Below are 20261 nucleotides of genomic sequence, written 5' to 3' on the forward strand. Positions count from 1 at the left end.
TTATATTTTTAAAAGAGATAAGACATTCCAAGTTGGGTTCTAAATCATTTCAAGTGGCCAACTCTGGCTACAGAGAATGGAAAATTGGACTTACTGCAAATGTTTGAAAATATGAACAAATGGTCTCTGAGAGGAGGATTGGTTTTGTCACACCTATTTCACTTTCCCTGAAATTAGGTCTTTTCTGCTCATTTTGAGTTTTGTCAAATATTCTGGCTCAACGAGACTATGACATATCTGAATTCTGTATTGGTAAATTGTTTCTATACCACTTCAAGTTAATTAGATTAGTGTATATATTTTTCTATTACTTTATTGGAAATAAATTTTAACCCTCTATATAACAAGATGACTAAGTGGTATTCGGAGAATTCCCAAAAGAATTGATATTATAATGACTTGGAGAGATCAGTCATGCTAAAAGGTTTTCCTGGAGTCAATCAGTCAAGCACATGTTTTTCTGGAGTAACCTATGTCCAACATTTTCAACACTGTATACTCATTTAAGTATTTTCAATGATTTATAAATCTAAAATCTGCAGTCATCCTGTCCCTAAAAGAGCTACTGACGTTCACAAAACAATCCACTGCTACCTGTACAGTCGAATCATGAAGTGGTGCTTAGATTAAACTCCCTCTTATTGGTCAGGATAGATGTTAATGACTTTATTACTTTATGTATAGATTATTATAAAACTGAACAGGATGGAAAGAGGGGAGCCATTGTACGTATTGGAAGCTTCATTTGACTGTCATAATGGAGATGCTGCTGGTGATGATGTTTTCAGCATTCTTCCCCATAATACCATGATAGAGCCAAACTTAGAAACCCTCCAGCTCTCTGATGAATAGGCCTTTAAATAAACGAAAAATAAGAAAGCATCTGGAAGTGATATCATCCCTGCCAAATTTTCATGCTGGAGAAAAAGTAGCTCATGTAATGTCCCTGTATTCTCCTCTTGAGATAAAAGAATGAAATGGCTCTAGAGACGTGGAGATCATGAGTTTTACATAATGATATACATCCAATGACAGGATAGATACCCATTTCTGAACCACCTGCAGAACATATATTTTAGATAAAAGTTTTCATAAACAAGTGTCCATGGGAAAACTCTAATTTCTATTTTGGAAAGGGAATAAGTTCATTTCTTAAAGGTGGGTATTCTGACATGGAGATTTCACTTCTCTCTCTACAAGAAGCTTCTGTTTCATCTAGTCTCCAAAGCTTTTCTTAGAAAGTACTGTATAAATGTATTTCATTCCACTTTTAGATGTTTTAGTCGAGGAAAGAAGCTCATCAATGGCTTAGCTACTTGAAATGAATCCAAAGCCTCCTGCTTTAGAACATATCCTTATTTAATTTCTGAGTGATGAATAGCATTTTCAAAACCATAGAAACTACTTTGTATACTTTCTGTTTATTAGCAGACTTGAGAAGAGCCTTACTTACTGGAAGCACACAGGATTTAGAATCAGAAAACCTAAGCCGAAATCATATTTTTACCATTTTCTGTAAATTATTGAGCTCTCTGTTTAATGATCTCCAAAATAGATGTAATAATGATCCTGAAAAGGACTTTGTTACAGTAATACACTATTACAGTGCCATTCAGTCCTGTTCCTTCTTCCTAGTAGCTACTTTTAAAAAATGTTCTGTTCCCTTTTTGTTAGTACTCTGAAATTGAAAAGCATGTTTTCTTTTGGCAAAGTGCTTTATAGTTATGATTATCTTAATGTGTGTCTGGTAGGTAAGTGTATTAGTCAAATATTGCTATAATAATGCTATGTAACCGACAACCATAAAAATCTCAGTGTCATAAAACAAAATCATATATTTCTCACCTATGAAATTGGCTGGTGCTCAGGTGATCTATGCTAGGCTCAGCTGGATTCAAGCTGAAGGTTGGGTCCTGGTTTGTTTTACATACATGTCCTCCTTTTTTGGGCCAGCAGCTTCCTGAGGCATGTTGTTCTCATGGCCCAGGAAGGAGCACATGAGTGCAAGATCACTTGCAGCATTTTATTGCATTCCATTTGCTAATATCGCATTGGCCAAAGTAAGTCACGTGGCCAAGCCCAAATCAAAGTATAGTGACATGCACTCACCTGCTATATCACAGGTGTGATGTGTACTATTATTTTAGGGGATGGAAGAACTGACACTAATAATCCAATCCTTTGAATAAGGTCTTTAGGTGACTTGCTTCCTCTTTAAAGAAAAACAACCAAGAACAGCAAAATAGTTTTTAAAAAAATTGACAATAGATCTGAGTACAAAGATGAGTTACTTTTGCTAAAACCTCTAGGTAACTCTTTTCCTCCAGAATCAGGTTGGAATTTATACAGGAAACTTGAAATCTTGGCAGTATATGGATCTATTGGTCATTGTTTTATCTTTTAATTTGTGGATCAAGGGAAGTAGAGAATATATGAGTATCTGGATCATGGTAAATATTCAGCTTTAGCAATCTCTATTAGTTTTTGAGAGTCTCATCCCCATTTGCTCAGGGGTGAATCTACTCTCACGCAAAGGTGACTGCAACCTAGATCTCTGAAATGTATCCTTCAGTCATTTCTTATATTCCTGGAATCACAGACACAGAGTAACAGAGTGCCCACACCAATACCAATGATTTTCTTAATGACATGGTGGGTTCAGAATCATGAAGGGCCTGTGCAAAATGTCACGAGGGACATGGCTCCATGAATTCTTGGAGTGAATGTCTGAGGCATATGTGTTGCTGTAACAGCAACAGGAATGAGTTAGTAGATATCGAGTTTTTTAATATTATGTTTATATTAAGGGTTTTCTTTCTTTTCAAGTTCCAGATTTGGCCTTGAGGACTTTTAATTTCTGAGGAGAAGGACCAGGCAGCTGCTGGAATCCTAGTTTGTATATCTGTCACATCTTCACACCTCTACATTCCTTGCCAAGAAGTGGAAAAAATATATACAAAGATTGAGAGGCAGCCTGAGAGAAGAAAATTAAGTACTTACTAGTTTTTCCTTCTCTCTATCCAAGCCAATAATTATTGATCGAATCATTCATGTCTTAAATCATTCATGACTGTAATGCTGTGGCAGCCCACATAAGCAAACCAAAATCTAAGCCTATAAATGCTTCAAGGCTACAAACTCAAAACGCTAGAAACAACCAATCACAGACAGCCAGCTAGGCTTTAAACTATAGCCAATCAATAATTTCCTTAACTTTGCTTTTGACTTTTCTCTATAAAAGTCTTCCCCCCGCCCCCCACCTCCTGTAGGTGGAGCACTTCTAACCCCTTCCAGTTTGGCACTGCTGATTAAAATAGATTTTTGCTCAAATAAAGTCTTGAAATTACAAAAAAAAAATGATATGAAGATGTGTCTTGGGAATGTATAGAAGAGTAATGGAAATACTGGTTTTGAGTCAGAAGTCCTCAGTTTGAAGTCCAGTTCTAAAGCTCATTGCATATATAACCCCAGGTGGACCATTAAACACCCTTAGACTCTGACCTGCAGTTTCTCCAGATATATTTATTTTTACTTTTATTTCTGAAATTCTCTGCCTGTGTCTCTATCTCTCCCTCCCTTTGATCATTCTAAAATAGAGGTTACAATTTTGGTCCTTGTTGATTCTTTTCTATTTTCAGATTTCAAAACTATTTATTGATCCCACTCTTATGTTTATTTTCTTCTACTCTTTTGGCATTACTTTTCAATTTTTTAAGTTAGATACTTAGATCATTAGTTTTTTCAACTTTTGTTTTTATGTTTTTAAGTTAGAAACCTAAGTTATTAATTTTCAGCCTTCTATCTTTTCTAACATATGTCCATTAGACTTTAAATTTCCCTCTAGGGGGCGCCTGGGTGGCTCAGTTGGTTAAGCGACTGCCTTCGGCTCAGGTCATGATCCTGGAGTCCCGGGATCGAGTCCCACATCGGGCTCCCTGCTCAGCAGGGGGTCTGCTTCTCCCTCTGCCCTCTTCCCTCTCGTGCTCTCTCTCTCTCATTCTCTCTCTCTCAAATAAATAAAAATAAAATCTTAAAAAAAAAAAATTTCCCTCTAGGTACTACTTCCACTGATTCCACAAGTACATTTGTTGTATTTTCATTTTAAATTTTTCATTCTTTTTACAGATTTTTCAACAGCTAACATGTATGCATGATTTATGAATCAAAACTGTAGAATAAGATGTATACTGAAGTTTTGGTGCCTACTTTCCCTACTCGCTTCAATCCCCAGCTTTTTGTGAGTAATGACTTCTTTTAGTTTTTCATGCATTCTTCCATTGTTTTTCTTTTTTTTTTAAGATCTTTTTTTTTTTTTTAGAGTAAACCTAAAACCTTAGGTTTATGGCAAAATTGAGAGGGAGGTACATAGATTTCCGATTTACCCCCTGCCTCCACACTTGCATAGCCTCCCAAATTACCAACATCACTTACCAGAATGGTACATTTTTTCACAAGGATGAACCTACATTGTTCCATCATAATTACCCAAAGTCCATACTTGACCTTAAGGTTCACTTGTGCTTTTGTAGATTCTATGGGTTTGAACAAATGTATTATGACATATATCCCTCATTATAACATACAAAGTATTTCTCTTCCTTAAAAATCCACTGTACTTCACTTATTTATCTCCCAGTCCCAACACCTAGAAACCACTGATCTTTTTGTTGTCTCCATAGTTTTGCTTTTTCCAGAATGTTATATAGCTGGAATCATACAGTATGTAGCCTTTTCAGATTGGCTTCTTTCACTTAGTAATATGCATGTAAGATCCCTCTGTATCTTTTTGTGGTTTGATAGCTTATTTCTTTTTAGCACTGAATAATATTCCATTGTCTGGATGTACTACAGTTTATCCGTTCTCCTACTGAAGGACATCTTGGTTGCTTTCTAGCTTGGGCAATTATGAATAAGCCTCCTATAAACATCCATGTGCAGGTTTTTTTTTTTTTTTAAAGATTTTATTTATTTATTTGAGAGAGAGAATGAGATAGAGAGAGAGCAGGAGAGGGGGGAGGGTCAGAGGGAGAAGCAGACTCCCTGCCGAGCAGGGAGCCCGATACGGGACTCGATCCTGGGACTCCAGGATCATGACCTGAGCTGAAGGCAGTCGCTTAACCAACTGAGCCACCCAGGCGCCCCATGTGCAGGTTTTTGTGTGAACATGTTTTCAGCTCCTTTGGGTAAATACCAAGGAGCACAATTGCTGAGTTATACAGGAGGAGTAAGTTTAAGAAATTGCCAAGCTATCTTCCAATGTGTCTGTATCATTTTGCATACACCAGCATCAGTGTATGAGAGTTCCTGTTGCTCCGCATTCCTGCCAGCATTTGGTGTTGTCAGTGTTCCAGATTTTGGCCATTCTAATGGGCGTGTAGTGGTATCTCATTTTATTTGCATTTTCCTGATGACCAATGATGTGGAGCATCTTTTCATATGCTTATTTTCCATCTGCATATCTTTGGTGAGGTGTCTCTTAAGGTCTTTGACCCAGTTTTTAATTTTGTTGTTGCCTTATTGTTGAGCTTTAAGAGTTTTTAAAAAATATATTTTAGATAATATTCTTTTATCAGTTGTGTCTTTTGCAAATATTTTCTCCCAGTCTGTAGTTTGTCTTCTAATTCTCTTCTATTGTCTTTCACAAAGTAGAAATTTTAATTTGAGTCAAATCCAGCTTATCAATTCTTTCTTTCATGTCTTTGGTGTTTTATCTAAACAATCATCCCCATACCCAAGGTCATGTAGATTTCCTCCTATATTATCTTCCTAGAATCTTATTTTGCATTTTACATTTATGTCTATAATCAATTTTGAATTAATTTTTATAAAGGGTAGAAAGTCTGTATCTCTCTCTGTGTCTCTCTGTCTCTGTCTCTCTCTCTCTTTTTTTTTTTTTTGCACATAGATAGATGTCCTGTCATTCCATAATCATTTGTTGAAGAGATGATCTTTGCTTTTTTTTGTCAAAGATCAGTTAACTATATTTATGGGAGTCTATTTTGGGGCTTTCTATTTTGTTCTATTGATCTATTTGTCTATTCTTTCACCAATACCTCACTTCTTAATTACTGAGGCTTTATGGTAAGTCTTGTAGTTGAATGGTGTCAGTCCTCCAACTTTTTTCCTTCTTTAATAATGTGTGTCTGGGTCTTTTGCCTCTCCAGAAAAACATTAGTTTGTTGTTATCCATAAAATATCCTACTGTGATTTTGACTGGGATTGCACTGAATCTATAGATCAAGTTGGGAAGAACTGACATTTAACAATACTGAGTCTTTCTATCTTTGAACATGGACTTTCTCTTCAATTATTTAGTTCTTTGATTTTGTCCACAAGAGCTTTATAGTTTTACTCATACAGAGCTGGTACATATTTTGTTAGATTTTATAGAAGTATTCATTTTGGGGAGTGTTAATGTAAATGGTATTGTGTTTTTAACTTCCAATTCCTCATGTTCATTGTTAGTATATAAGAAAGCAATTGACTTTCGTCAATTTTTACCTTGTATCCTGCCATCTTGCTATAATCACTTATCTATTCCAGATTTTTGTTGATTCCTTTGGATTTTCTACACAATCATGTTACATTTAAACAAGGTCAATGTTGTATCTTCCTTCTTTATCTGTATACCTTTTATTTCCCTTTCTTGCATTCTTGCATTAGCAAGGACTTCCAATGTGATGTAGAAAAGGAGTGGTGAGAGGGTCTGTTGTCTGTGTCTTTATGTAAATATGAGCAAATATGAATACCTTTTCTTAATTTCCCTCTTTCTTACACAAAAGGGAACATACACAGTACACTTCTTTCCCCTTGTTGCTGACACTGTATCCTTTTTTTTTTTTTTAACATATAATGTATTATTTGTTTCAGGGGTACAGGTTTGTGATTCATCAGTCTTAACACAACTCACAGCACTCACCCATAGCACATACCCTCCCCAATGTCCATCACCCAGCCACCCCATTCCTCCCACCCCCCTCCACTCCAGCAACCCTCAGTTTGTTTCCTGAGGTTAAGAGTCTCTTATGGCTTGTCACCCTCTCTGGTTTCGTCATTTCATTTTTCCCTCCCTTCCCCTATGATACTCTGCCTTGTTTCTCAAATTCCTCATATCAGTGAGATCATATGATAATTGTCTTTCTCTGATGACTTATTTTGCTTAACATAATAGCCTCTAATTCCATCCACGTCATTGCAAATGGCAAGATTTCAGTTTTTTGATGGCTGCATAATATTCCATTGTATATATATACCACATCTTCTTTATCCATTCATCTATTGATGGACATCTAGGCTCTTTCCATAGTTTGGCTATTGTGAACATTGCTGCTATAAACATTGGGGTGCACGTGCCCCTTTGGATCACTACATTTGTATCTTTGGGGTAAATACCCAGTAGTGACAGTGTATCCTATTGATAGAAATTGTCCTAGAAATTTCATTCTTATTATGGCTACAAAATATTCCATTGTGAGGAAGAAACAAAAATTGTTTCTCCAGTATTCTATTGAGGGACAGGTGTTATTTCCTATCTGTGGCTATTGTAACCATTGTTGTAATGAATAACTTTGTATAGATGTCATTTTGTACATAGCATATTCCTTATAAGAGAAATTCCTAGGAACAGAATTGCTGGGCCAAGGAATAGATGCATATTTATTTTGATTAGCATTATCAAATTGCCATCCATAGGGAAATTGTTTTGTACTACCAACATTAGAGTATGAGAATGTCTGTTTCCTAATAGCTGGAGTTTTGGAATTTTTGAAGATTGAAATATACTTTTAATACTTAACTAAAAGTTCTTATTCATTCTTTAGGCATTTAGAAGTTCCCAATATATGTGGATATTTGGTTTTCACATGCTTATTTGTTACTGATTTCTAGCTTAATTGCTTTTTTAGTCAGTAAACATGATGTATATTACACCATTTCTTTGAAAATTTTTAAGACTTGCTTTCTGGACAAGCATGTGGTCAATATTTGTAAATGTTTCATTTGTGCTTGAGAAGAATGTATGTTCTGTAATTGTTGGGTTTGGAATTCTCTGTCTAATTAGATCATGCTTGTTACTTCTGCTATTCAAATCTTTTGTCTCTTTATTGACTTTTTTCATCTTCTTATCATTGAGAAATGAGTATTGAAATCTCCTATTATAATACTGGATTTCTCAATTTCAGCCACTAGTTCTATCATTTTTATATTTTAAGGCAATTATATTAGGTACATCTATTGTTCAATAATATGTTTTGCATTAAAAATATAAAACAATTATAACTAAAAATGTAGAAACTACAAAAACACACAGAATAAACATTGCTTTCATAAAATTGTATCACTCCAAAGTAAAACCACTGCTTCCTGAATATACCTATATCTTTATAATTATATTTATACAGAGAGACCCATAAAAAAGGAGGTGTTCATGCTCCACCATCCCAGTTGGAGATGTTCCAGGCTAAGTGGTTTCTTCAACCCTTTAGTATGGATGTGAATATTCTTACCTCTCATCCCATTGGATGTTCAAGAGTTACTTTGGCTTTATATTGATCATAATGAATACTGAAAGGAGAAATTCATACAGAGTAGAACTGATAGGGCTTGATGATGGAGTAGTTGGTGGGGATGTGAAAAATAAGAATCTGAGAAAACATGTAGATTTTTGCCTAGAAAAGGCAGTGCTATTTACCAATACAAAGAAGCCAGGGAGAGAAATAGGTTTGCAGGGGTTATAAATTAATAGTTCTGTTTGGGATTTATTAACTTTAAGATTCCTATTGGATATTCTAGTGGAGATAACAAGCAGATGGTTGGGTATGTGAATACGGGTTTCAGGGAAGAGATACATATGGAGACATAATGGAGTTATTAGTATAGAGACAATATTAAATCCATGGGAATAGATGAAATCACCTATAAAGAATAAATACTTGGTGTATGGCATTTAAAGGTTGGATAAAAAAATGATACCACCACAGGAGACTGAGAAGGTGAGGTCAATTAAGTAGGAGTTAAGTTGGAAGTATATAAATACCAGAGAATAGCTCTAAATGGGAGAAGATATAAATGATGGTGTAGAGTTTATGAAGGTGGGAGGTGGGAATTAGTATCTGCAGCAAGGGAATGGAATTAGCTCCATCTGGAGGGAGGGGCATCTCCTTGATTGCCAGAGGAAAGGAAGAGGAGACAGTAAGTGTAGATATAGATAAAGCTGTAGATTTGGGAGAAGAGATTTTGCTTTATGATTTCTTTTTTTTTCTTTTTTTTTTCTGTGAAGTAGAAGATGAAGTTAGCTAGAGGAAGGGGAGGTTGGAGAAATGGTTGTTAGAGTTTTGATGATAGTGGAGAAAGAACTACTAGAAATATTATGTCAATTTGTATTCCTTTTACAGTACAAGAATATGTATTACACCCACCATTGTCAATATTGGGTAGTATTATTTAAAAAATAAGTAAACTTTTCATTTAAATGAGATAAAAATGATACTGCATTTGGAAAATACTGCATTTCTTGGCTTACTAGTAAGAGAGAACATATTTTGAAGTTGGGGATTATATATATACATATATATAATATTTTACAACATTAGTCTACTGAATACTTGCATTTTTAATTGATTTACAAGAACTACTAAAATGTATATGAAAAGTATTAACCCTTTGCATGCTATCTATGTTTCAAATATTTTCACACTTTGTTTTCCCATTTTACTTTTGTTCAAGGTGCTTTTTGGGAAATACAAGTGTTTTAAATTTTTTTGTAATTTTAGATTATTTATCATAACATTTTGGGATATTCTCCCCAATTTTGTGCTTAGAAAGAGCACTCTCTCCATAGAACAAATACATATCCATCTATAACTTCCTGAAATTCTCAATAAACAGTGTATCTATCGTGGATTTATTTGGAAATAAAATGTGATATATTGCTTTAACTTTATTTTTTTCATAAATTGCCAAACAGTTGTCTCAATATGACCATCAAATAATCTATTTTCTCCCACTAAGTTAACTAATAAAAGCTAATATTTATTGAATAATTATTGTTAGCAGGCTTTGTGCCAAATACTTTATGGACATTGTCTCATTTATCTTCAGAACTACCATGAAGGTGTAATATTATTAGTATCCCCATTATAGGGAAAAAGACAGAGGCTACAGTTTTCAAGTCCCCAAGACCACCCTCAGATTCAGTGATATACTAGAAGCACTCACAGACCTTACAGAAGCTGTTATACTCATGGCGATTGTTTCTTCCAGAAAAAGGATACAGATTAAAATCAGCAAAGGGAAAGGGCCAGAGAGCAGGATCCAGAAGATGCCAGGTACAATTCCTGCATGGAGCCGTGTGAACAGAGCTTATTTCTCCCAGCAATGATGTGTGGCAACATGCATGGTGTATTGCTAACCAGAGAATCTCACCTGAACCTTGTTGTTCATGGTTTTTACTGGGGGTCTATCATGTAGATATAGCTGACTACGCACATGGCTGACCTTACTTTCCAGCCCCTCCAGAGGTCAAGCTGATACTGCATGGCCCAGGGACCCCACCATAAATCACATAGTTAACAGATTATTTGGCATGGCCCCAAATTCCCAAGTAAGCCAAGATACTCTTACCAGGCAGGAGATCTCACAGGGCAACTTCTAGAAGTTGGGCAAGGTCAATCCTTTATTGCACTGAGACTTAGAAAAGGGAAAGACTTTCCTCTAGGCTATCCAACCAACTTGTAGTAGAGGCAGAATTTAAACCTGGGCTGTTCCTGGTTTCAGAACCTGAGGTCTTAGTCCCCAGAATCCATAAATTTAATGACATAAAACTATTGCTGAAAAGGGAAGCACTAAGCGACATTTTAGTAGGTGAAGTAAATGATTAAGCACTAGGATTAGCTGTTTAGGGCTTTGATTTTATTTATTTTTTTGTCATGTGCTGCTTTATCATGTATCTTTTTTTTTTTTTAAAGATTTTATTTATTTATTTGACAGAGACACAGCGAGAGAGGGAACACAAGCAGGGGGAGTGGGAGAGGGAGAAGCAGGCTTCCCGCTGAGCAGTGAGCCCGATGGGGGCTGGATCCCAGGGCTCTGGGATCGTGACCTGAGCTGAAGGCAGACGCTTAACGACTGAACCACCCAGGCGCCCCTTTATCATGTATCTTTATCACCAATTTTTATCACTTACTAACTTTTTATAAAATTTAGCTTTAAGATTCTGTTCATTGTCATCTTTGTTTATTCTATATTGCTCTAATTATTTAACTTTATGGTATGCTTTAGTATCTGATGGAGTAAGTTAGCAGCTCCCTTTCTTTTTTCCCTGTAAAATTTCTCACCAGTTTTCACCCATTTATTTTCTAACACTTCAGAATCATTTTCTTAATGTCCAAACAAATTCTCTGGGATTTCATTTTAATTACATACTGCTTGTTGTTGAATCTGGGGAGAGTTCAGGTATTTATGTTATGGAACCTTCTAATCCAGAAAGATAATATTTATTTTTGTTTATTTACAACTTATTTTTAAAATTTCGGCAAGGTTTTATACTTTTAATGCAATTTTAATTAATTTCATTCCTTTATAATTCATTTTTTTATTGTGGGTATTTTGAACTGTGCTGGGGGCAGTAACTTTGAGTTGATGTCCAGAATGCATTCTCCCATTCTTCCTTAATAGAACTCTTGATATAAAGATATATCTCAGCCTCCTTTGCCATTAGTTGTAGCCATGTGAGTAAGTTGTGGCCAATGGTATATAAGCAGACATTCTATGTGACTTCTGGACAGTGGTTCTTTATGGGAAAGTATACTTCTTCTTTGTTTCTTCCTTCTTTCTGGCTGGAATGAAGTGACAACTAGATCCAAGAGCCATGAGGATATTCCCTAGTGATGGTAGATAGAAAGCTCCAAGAAATGGTTTTGTAGAATTGTTGTCTACCTCCATACTCTTTACATGAGAAAATAATCTTTACATATTTAAGCCATTGTTTATTACAGTTGTTTCATCCTTTGCAGCAAAACACAACTGCTATACTGTTTTTTTCTTTTTCTTTTTTTTGTTCAGGTTTTTAAATTCATCCATTTTGCCGAATTTTATATGTTGAGCAATAAAGTCACATGCAAATAAGGTAATTTTTTCTTCTCCTTTGCAGAGTCTATACCTCATTAGCTAGAAATTTCAGAACAATGCTATGTAAGAATGACAAAAGAGGCATTCTTCTCTTATTCATGATTTTAATGGGAATGCTGTTAGTTTTATTATCAAGTATGGTGCTGGCTGTGGAGATTCTTCAAATTTAAAATGAGGATAATGATATCTGTTTGTTATATAGAATTGTTACAAAGGTCAAATGCACTAATAAATATAAAAATGCCACATAACTGTTGAAAGCTGTACCACATTTGGCATAAAGATAGTCAACAAATGTTTTCAGTGTTATTATTATTTTTAATAATGAATAACTTTAATGCCATGAAGAAAGGAATTGGGTATTCCATAAAATATCTCTTTGGTGCCTCTGTACAGAAATAAGCTGGGTCTAATGGATCATTAAATAAATTTTTATACCTTAATATTAGGGCCAGCAATTAGAAAAGAAAAAAAAATGGTTCCTATTACAAAGAAAAGTGATAGAGATTGAAATTTTGAAAAGAAATGATAATTTCAAAGTAGGGATAGTTCTTAAGGAATGAGACGCATGTTTGGAATATATACTTAAGTATGTTTTATGAAATTGATTGATGGATAGTCAATTCACTTCAGTTACCAACCAAAGTATTAGATCACCACACGTGTAATTTAGTCCTAAAGAAGGTCCTTTCCTCACATATACCTGCTCTTCTTTCCCTCACAGCTGCCCTCAGAACACATCCACTGTGGATTTATATAGGTCTCTTATGGTTTTTTTCACATTTCTAGTCTGTTTTTAGAGACATAAGTTCTGTGTATTTGCTATTTTTTTGTGGAAGCAAGGTGTGACTTTATTTAAAAAAATCTTTTGTTGTACCTCAAAAAAATGTCCTTTTTGTTTTTAACATTCCATAGCACAGATGCTCCTTTTAAAATTAGTCCATTTTGCTCCTTGCGATTAGTTCCAGAAAAGGTCTGTGGGGGAATAAATTAAATCTGTTGACTTAAATACCTTTTGGATGTTATCCATTGACCTCACCTCTGAAATAGTTGAAACCTAAGATCTGGTAGTTTGACATATATATATTGAATATAATTTATATTTAATAACTCTACAAATAGTTTGGCTCTTTCTAGTGAGAAAATACCTTAACTTTAAAATATTTTATATGAAAGCCTTTGATATGTTAAAAATAGATCTACCTTATGATCCAGCAATTGCACAATAGGTATTTACCCAAGGATATAAAAATACTAATTCGAAGGGATACATGCACCCCAATGTTTATAGCAGCATTATCAATAGCCAAATTATGGAAAGAGCCCAAATGTCCACTGACTGATAAATGGGTAAAGAAGATGTTGTGTGTGTGTATATATATATACACACACACAATGGAATATTACTCAGCCATCAAAAAGAATGAAATCCTGCCATTTGCAATGATGTGGTTGGAGCTAGAGAGTATTATGCTAAGTGAAATAAGTCAGTCAGAGGACAAATACCATATAATTTCACTCATCTGTGGAATATAAGAAGCAAAACAGATGAACAGGGAGGGGAAAAAAAAGAGGAAAACCAAGAAACATGCTCTTAACAACTATAGAGAACAAATTGATGGTTATCAGAGGGGAGGTAGGTTGTGGGGGAGGGCAAAATGGATGATGGGGATTAAGGAAGGCACTTGTGATGAGCCCCAGGAGTTGTATGTAAATGTTGAATCACTAAATTCTAATTGTGAAACTAATATTACACTGTATGTTTACTAACTGGAATTTAAATAAAAACCTGGAAGAAAAAGAAGAGCTATCCCAAGTTCCCCATTAAAATAATAAATTTTCTTACATTTGGTAAAAAAATTAATAAAATAAAATCCTTTGATTATATATATGCAAAAGTAAAATTGTAGATAATTATCTGGAAAATTAAAAAAAAATTGACCAATCAGTAAGTTAAACCCCCAAATGGATCTTTTTTTGTGTTGGCTATGTGAATTCTTTTCTCCTTTTTTATTTTCTGAATAACTATCTCAAAAAAATATGTTTATTATAATATTTATCTAACATCAACATATACTGAATATCTATTAAGCAACTTGGACTCTGACATGTTCTGATAATAATAAATGACACTAACATAATTTTTATAGACTTCCTTCTTTTATATACTTTGATCAGCATAGAAATCATTTGATATAAGAAATATTATCATGTCTAAGGAAACTGAGACACAGAGAGCTAGAACATTTTATAGATCACATCACATCAAATTAGTCCTATGACTCCATTTTTTTTGCATTTTAAAATTTAAATTCAATTAAATAACATATAATGTATGTAGAGGTCAGTGATTGATCAGTCTTATATAATACCCAGTGCTCATTACATTACGTGCCCTCCTTAATGTCTATCACCCAGTTACCGCATCTCCTCACCTCCCTCCCCTCCAGTAACCCTCAGTTTGTTTCCTATGATTAGAGTCTCTTATGGTTTTTTTCCCTGTCTGATTTCATCTTGTTGTGTTTTTTCCTCTCTTCCTCTATGATCCTCTGTTTTGTTTCTTAAATTCCACATATCAGTGAGATCATATGGTAATTATCTTTCTCTGATTGACTTATTTCGCTTAGCAAAATACCCTCTAGTTCCATCCATCCATGTTGTTGCAAATGGCAAGATTTCATTTTTTTGATGGCTAAGTAGTATTCCATTGTATATTTATATATACCACATCTTCTTTATCCATTCATCTGTTGATAAACATCTGGGCTCTTTCCATAGTTTGGCCGTTATGGACATTGCTGCTATGAACACTGGGCTGCAGGTGTCCCTTCAGATCACTGCATTTGTACCTTTGGTGTAAATACCCAGTAGTGTAATTGCTGGGTCATAGGGTAGCTCTATTTTCAACTTTTTGAGGAACTTCCATACTGTCTTCCAGAGTGGCTGCACCAGCTTGCATTCCCACCAACAGTGTAGGAGGGTTCCCCTTTCTCCACATCCTCGCCAACATCTGTCGTTTCCTGACTTGTTAATTTTAGCCATTCTGACTGGTGTGAGGTGGTATTTCATTGTGGATTTGATTTTTATTTCCCAGATGCCAAGTGATGCGGAACATTTTTTCATGTGTCTGTTGGCCATTTGGATGTCTTCTTTGGAAAAATGTCTGTTCATGTCTTCTGCCCATTTCTTGATTGTATTATTTGTTCTTTGGGTGTTGAGTTTGGTAAGTTCTTTCTAGCTTTTGGATACTAGCCCTTTATTTGATATGTCATTTGCAAATATCTTCTCCCATTCTGTCGGTTGTCTTTTGGTTTTGTCGGGTGTTCCTTTTGCTGTGCAAAAGTTTTTATCTTGATGAAATCCCAATGGTTCATTTTTGCCTTTGTTTTCCTTGCCTTTGGAGATGCGTCTAGCAAGAAGTTACCGCAGCCAAGATCACAGAGGTTGCTACCTGTGTTCTCCTCTAGGATTTTGATGGATTCCTGTCTCACATTTATGTCTTTCATTCATTTTGTGTCCATTTTTGTGTGTGGTGTAAAGGAAATGGTCCAGTTTCATTCTTCTACATGTGGCTGCTATGACTCCAGTTTGAACCCAGAATTTCTGACTATAAATTTTGGAAATTTACTTCAATCTTCACTTCCCTTTATCATTTGATTTCAAGCCTGCTCTTTCAAAATAATATGTAATAACTCACACTTAATGAATGTAAATTGTGTGTTGGATGCTGTTCTAAGTGCACTAGCTATATCAGTTAATTTAATTTTTATTACCTCTCTTTGTGGGAAGTGCTGTAATTTGACCTGTTTGCATAAACTGAGGTCCAGTGAGATTGAATAATTTGCCCAAGATTAACATAGCTAAATACTTAGTAGAAATGGGAATTGAACCCAGGCATATCCTTAGAGAACCCAATCTCTTAGTCATGAAGGTCCTGTGTCTCTTCTCTAGCAAGCCCTTCATTCTCTCCTTGTTCGTGTTAATTTTGCCTGATTGGCGCACTCCTTGTAGTAGGTTGAACTTTCATTAGAAACAATATATATCTGGGTTTACTTGTCCTATGTCTAGAGAAAACTGGAAAGTGGCCCATTTTCTCTAGATTTTAAGTTCGGAAAAGAGACTATATACCGATTTTTCAGAGATTTCATATTTGCACACACAGATGTAGACACTTGCAAAATTGTTTGATTCTGCAGGCCAGCCTGTTCTTTGCTGCTGTGTTAATGGAAATAAATGGTTGGTACTGAATTTTACAGTCCACTTGCGCACAGAAGCATGGTGTAGATTCAGCCCACATCCAGCTATTCTTGGGCTCACTTTTATTGCTTTCTTTGGAAGTGCCTCCAGTGTTTTACAAACTATTACACACTGTGATATTCAGAACTGACCAGAGCTTTCTAGGTGAAATTCTGTTCAGTATCATGATTCCTCTGAGCTTACAGCAAAATTACATTAGGTGCTTTTTTTTTTTCTTTCATCCTTCTGTTTCTGTATTGTAATGCAAGCCCATATATCATCTGCTATCCATTCTTTCTCAGATCTTTTTTTTTTGTCATTACTGTCTTCCAGGTGTTTTGGATTATTTTACCTAAGATAAATTAAGTTTGCTTTGTCTGCAGCAGGGTATTATTTTGCTATTTTCTTCCTCTTTCCTCAGGATGACTTCCAAATTCAGAATCATTTTTAAATAGGTATTTTAAAAATACCTTTTTTTACATGATAAAGAAATGTAACATAGAACATTAACTATGATTGATTTATTAGTATAGCTACCTTCTTATTTGGTTTTGGCCAGTAAATATTTTTTTGTTTGTTTCTGAACAATTTGAATCATTCACTCACTATTTTTTTTGTTTGTTTGTTAACTGAGCACCTAGTATGTACATGGCATGTTACTCTGAGGAATATAAACATGAATAAAGAGCCCACAGTTTCTCTGTCACTCACCATATATGTGACCAAATCCTCAACTTCTTCAAATGCTAAATGACATTAATGGCATTAAGCCTATTTTATAGCATTGTTGTGAACACTGAATTAGATTAATTTGTGAAATCTTCTGGCATATATGAAACTTGAGCAAATACCTATTACTCTTTGAATGTCAATGCAACAGGCACTTTATATGCATAATCAATCTTTACAATAATAGGTTAATTTTGTCCCTGCTTTGACAGATAATAAGTGTGAGGTTAACTACTTTGCCTAAGGTCACTTACCCAGTGAGTTAGCTGGGTTAAGATTTGGACCTCTGTCTCTCTGACTCTAGGGCATATAGAGATTTACTGAATTGGCTCACCTCACCACTTAATGAGTAGCATAAAAATCTATTACATAACAGGAAAGGATAAGTGCCATAATCCAAGTGTAAACATAGTACTACTTGGGTAAGAGAAAAACAAGATTGTTCAGTTAGTAGTTCATGGAAAGATTTGTGACATTTTCTCTGGGCCTTGGCTAAAAAATAGAATTTGGACATGAGATGAGAGGAGATGCATTCCTGGCACAAGAGCCAATATTAGTAGTTACAAAGTGATGGAAGTGATAGGTCATTGATGGGCAATAGCTTCTGATGTTTTTTGACTAGGATTTAAAAGAGTAACAGGAAATGAAATTGCAAGGATTGGGTGGGGCTAGAGGGAGGAGAATTTGAATGGTGGATAAACTAATTTAAATTTACTCAACAGGCAATGGGAAGTCATGGAAGGTTTTTGAGGGATGAGCAAAATGAGTTTAGCAATGTTTCAAGGAGATTTATCATGGGAAAATGTGAAATGGATTAAAAATAAGAGAGACTAGAGACAAGGGACTTTATTGGGATATCATTTCAATACTACAATTCAGAGGTAAGTAATGATCTGAAAGAGGGTATTACCATTTGGAATGAAGAAGGGAAGGGAAATAAAATATAAATATATGTCATTGGAGTTGATTGGATTTGACAAGCAAATGTCTGAAGAAGAATACGGAGGAGTAAAGAGAGTTTAGGAATTGCTTGGATGTGTGGTGCTTCCATTAGAAATGAAATGAGTGCATTTGGTTTTAGACGCATTGAGTATGAAGACATGGTGGGTTTTAGCATCAAATATGGATGTGATGTGCAGCAGTGTTTTGGGAACATGGAACTAGAACTTAGGGGAGATATTAAAATTGGTGATGAGAACTGGAGCTATAAGATTGGATGAGATTTCAGAAGTAAAGATTATGGGAGCAAAAAGAAAGGAAACACAAGTATGTATAACTCTGAAAAGCAGTTCAAGAAGGTATTTGTTGAGTGTGTACTATGTACCTGACTTTGTGTTATATACTTTTCCATATATTGTGGGTACTGCATTACTCCATTTATATGAAGTTTTATATTAGGTAAAACTAATTTATGATTTAAAAAATCAGAACAATATTAGCCTTTATGTATATAGGGTAGAAATTGGAGAATGGCACAAGGGAAATAACTGGGTTGATGGATAGTGGATTTGGTTACTTGGGAGTATACATTTCTCACAACATCTCAAATGGTAAATATAAGATTTCTGTATTTCACATAAGATAAAATTTTAACTTCAAAAAAAATAAAAAAATTGTATTGAAAAGTTTTAGGGTGTTGGATATTAGTATCTACAACTTACTTTGAAATGCATAAAAAATAAGCTGGATTAATGGAATAGCTGGATAAATATGTGATAAGGCAATTCTAAAAAAATGTAAACAATGGTAGATCTTAGATGGTAAATATATAGCTGAATACCATATAATTCTTTCAACTTTATTGAAGGTTTGAACATTTTCATAATAAAATATTGGTTAAAAAAAGACTAAATAGTTAATGTAGCTACTATGTAGTTCATGTAGTCGTTCCCTTAGCAAATTAAATGCTTATCATGTGCCAGGCCCTCATTTTATGAGTACTTCCTTAAAAACCAGCATCTTTACTAATGGAGAGTTTGGCAGTTTGTTTTCATACCATTTGAACTATGGAAGGAATTGTGTTCTATCTCAGTAAATTTCATGGATGGGTAAATTGAGCCAGATGGTAAGGGCTATGGAGATAAAAGATAGAATATATTTAAATAGGACAGAGGTCCTGAGGATAAAGCTGAAACTTGTGATCTTACTGAAATATTTGTTCCTAAGGATGGCTTTGCAGTGTATTTGTTTATGGTGTATAGTTCAGAGACGAAGACAAAGTTGTCTAAATAAACTACATGCTTATTAATTGATTCATAACTTGGTCAGTATAAAACAAAATATTTGAGCTATAGAGAGATCTTGACTTTTGCTAATATCTAACTTTCATATTTGCAAACCTAATTTCACTCCATAAAAAAGAAACATTCCATAAAAACAAAGCATTTTGGAATAAAGTATCTTCTATTAAGTTCAAAAGAATAAAAATCAATGATCTTTATGTTTAATCTGATTCACTTGAGATCCCACTAAAAGTAAATATAAATAATTGAAAAGAATATGGAATAAGGTAGTATTATCTTCAGAAGGTAGTATTATCTTTGAGAGATATCAAGTAGCTTTGGCAATATACAAAGTTTTGCAAATCTGATAGTATTTCCGTATTAAGCAACGTTATTGATTTTCACAGTATTAATTCAATGGAATGACATAAATTTGTCTTTATGTACTAAATAAATCATTTATAAATTATTTGATATCTTCAAGTAGATAAGTTTGGGTTTTAATGATAGAATGTGTGTACATTTTCAATTAATATTAACTTTTTACCTTCCTTCCCAAGTGGTTTTGAATGTATTTAATTATTCTGACACTGATCTACGGACACTGATTGATTTAGCATCTTAAATCTTGCTACAGATGGAGAGGCTTTATTGGAGAAATATCTAAGCACTGGGCTGAGGGTCACTGGGCTTTATATTTGTTGTTAATTAGATGTATGATCTTGCACAAAGCACTTCACATCTCTAGGCTTCCTTTTCTTTATTTGAAATTGAGGAGTTTGGACAAGTTGACTTTAATATATTCTATTTTTTTTTTAATTTTGCTAAAGAATCTAGGGTAAATCTAAGTAGAAGTTTGGAGTAATTGTACTTTTACTATCCTATTTCCTTCATTCTTTCTCTTCCTTCCTTCCTTCCTTCCTTCCTTCCTTCCTTCCTTCCTTCCTT

Source organism: Neomonachus schauinslandi, chromosome 2, assembly GCF_002201575.2.
Source record: "Neomonachus schauinslandi chromosome 2, ASM220157v2, whole genome shotgun sequence".
Lineage (NCBI taxonomy): Eukaryota > Metazoa > Chordata > Mammalia > Carnivora > Phocidae > Neomonachus > Neomonachus schauinslandi.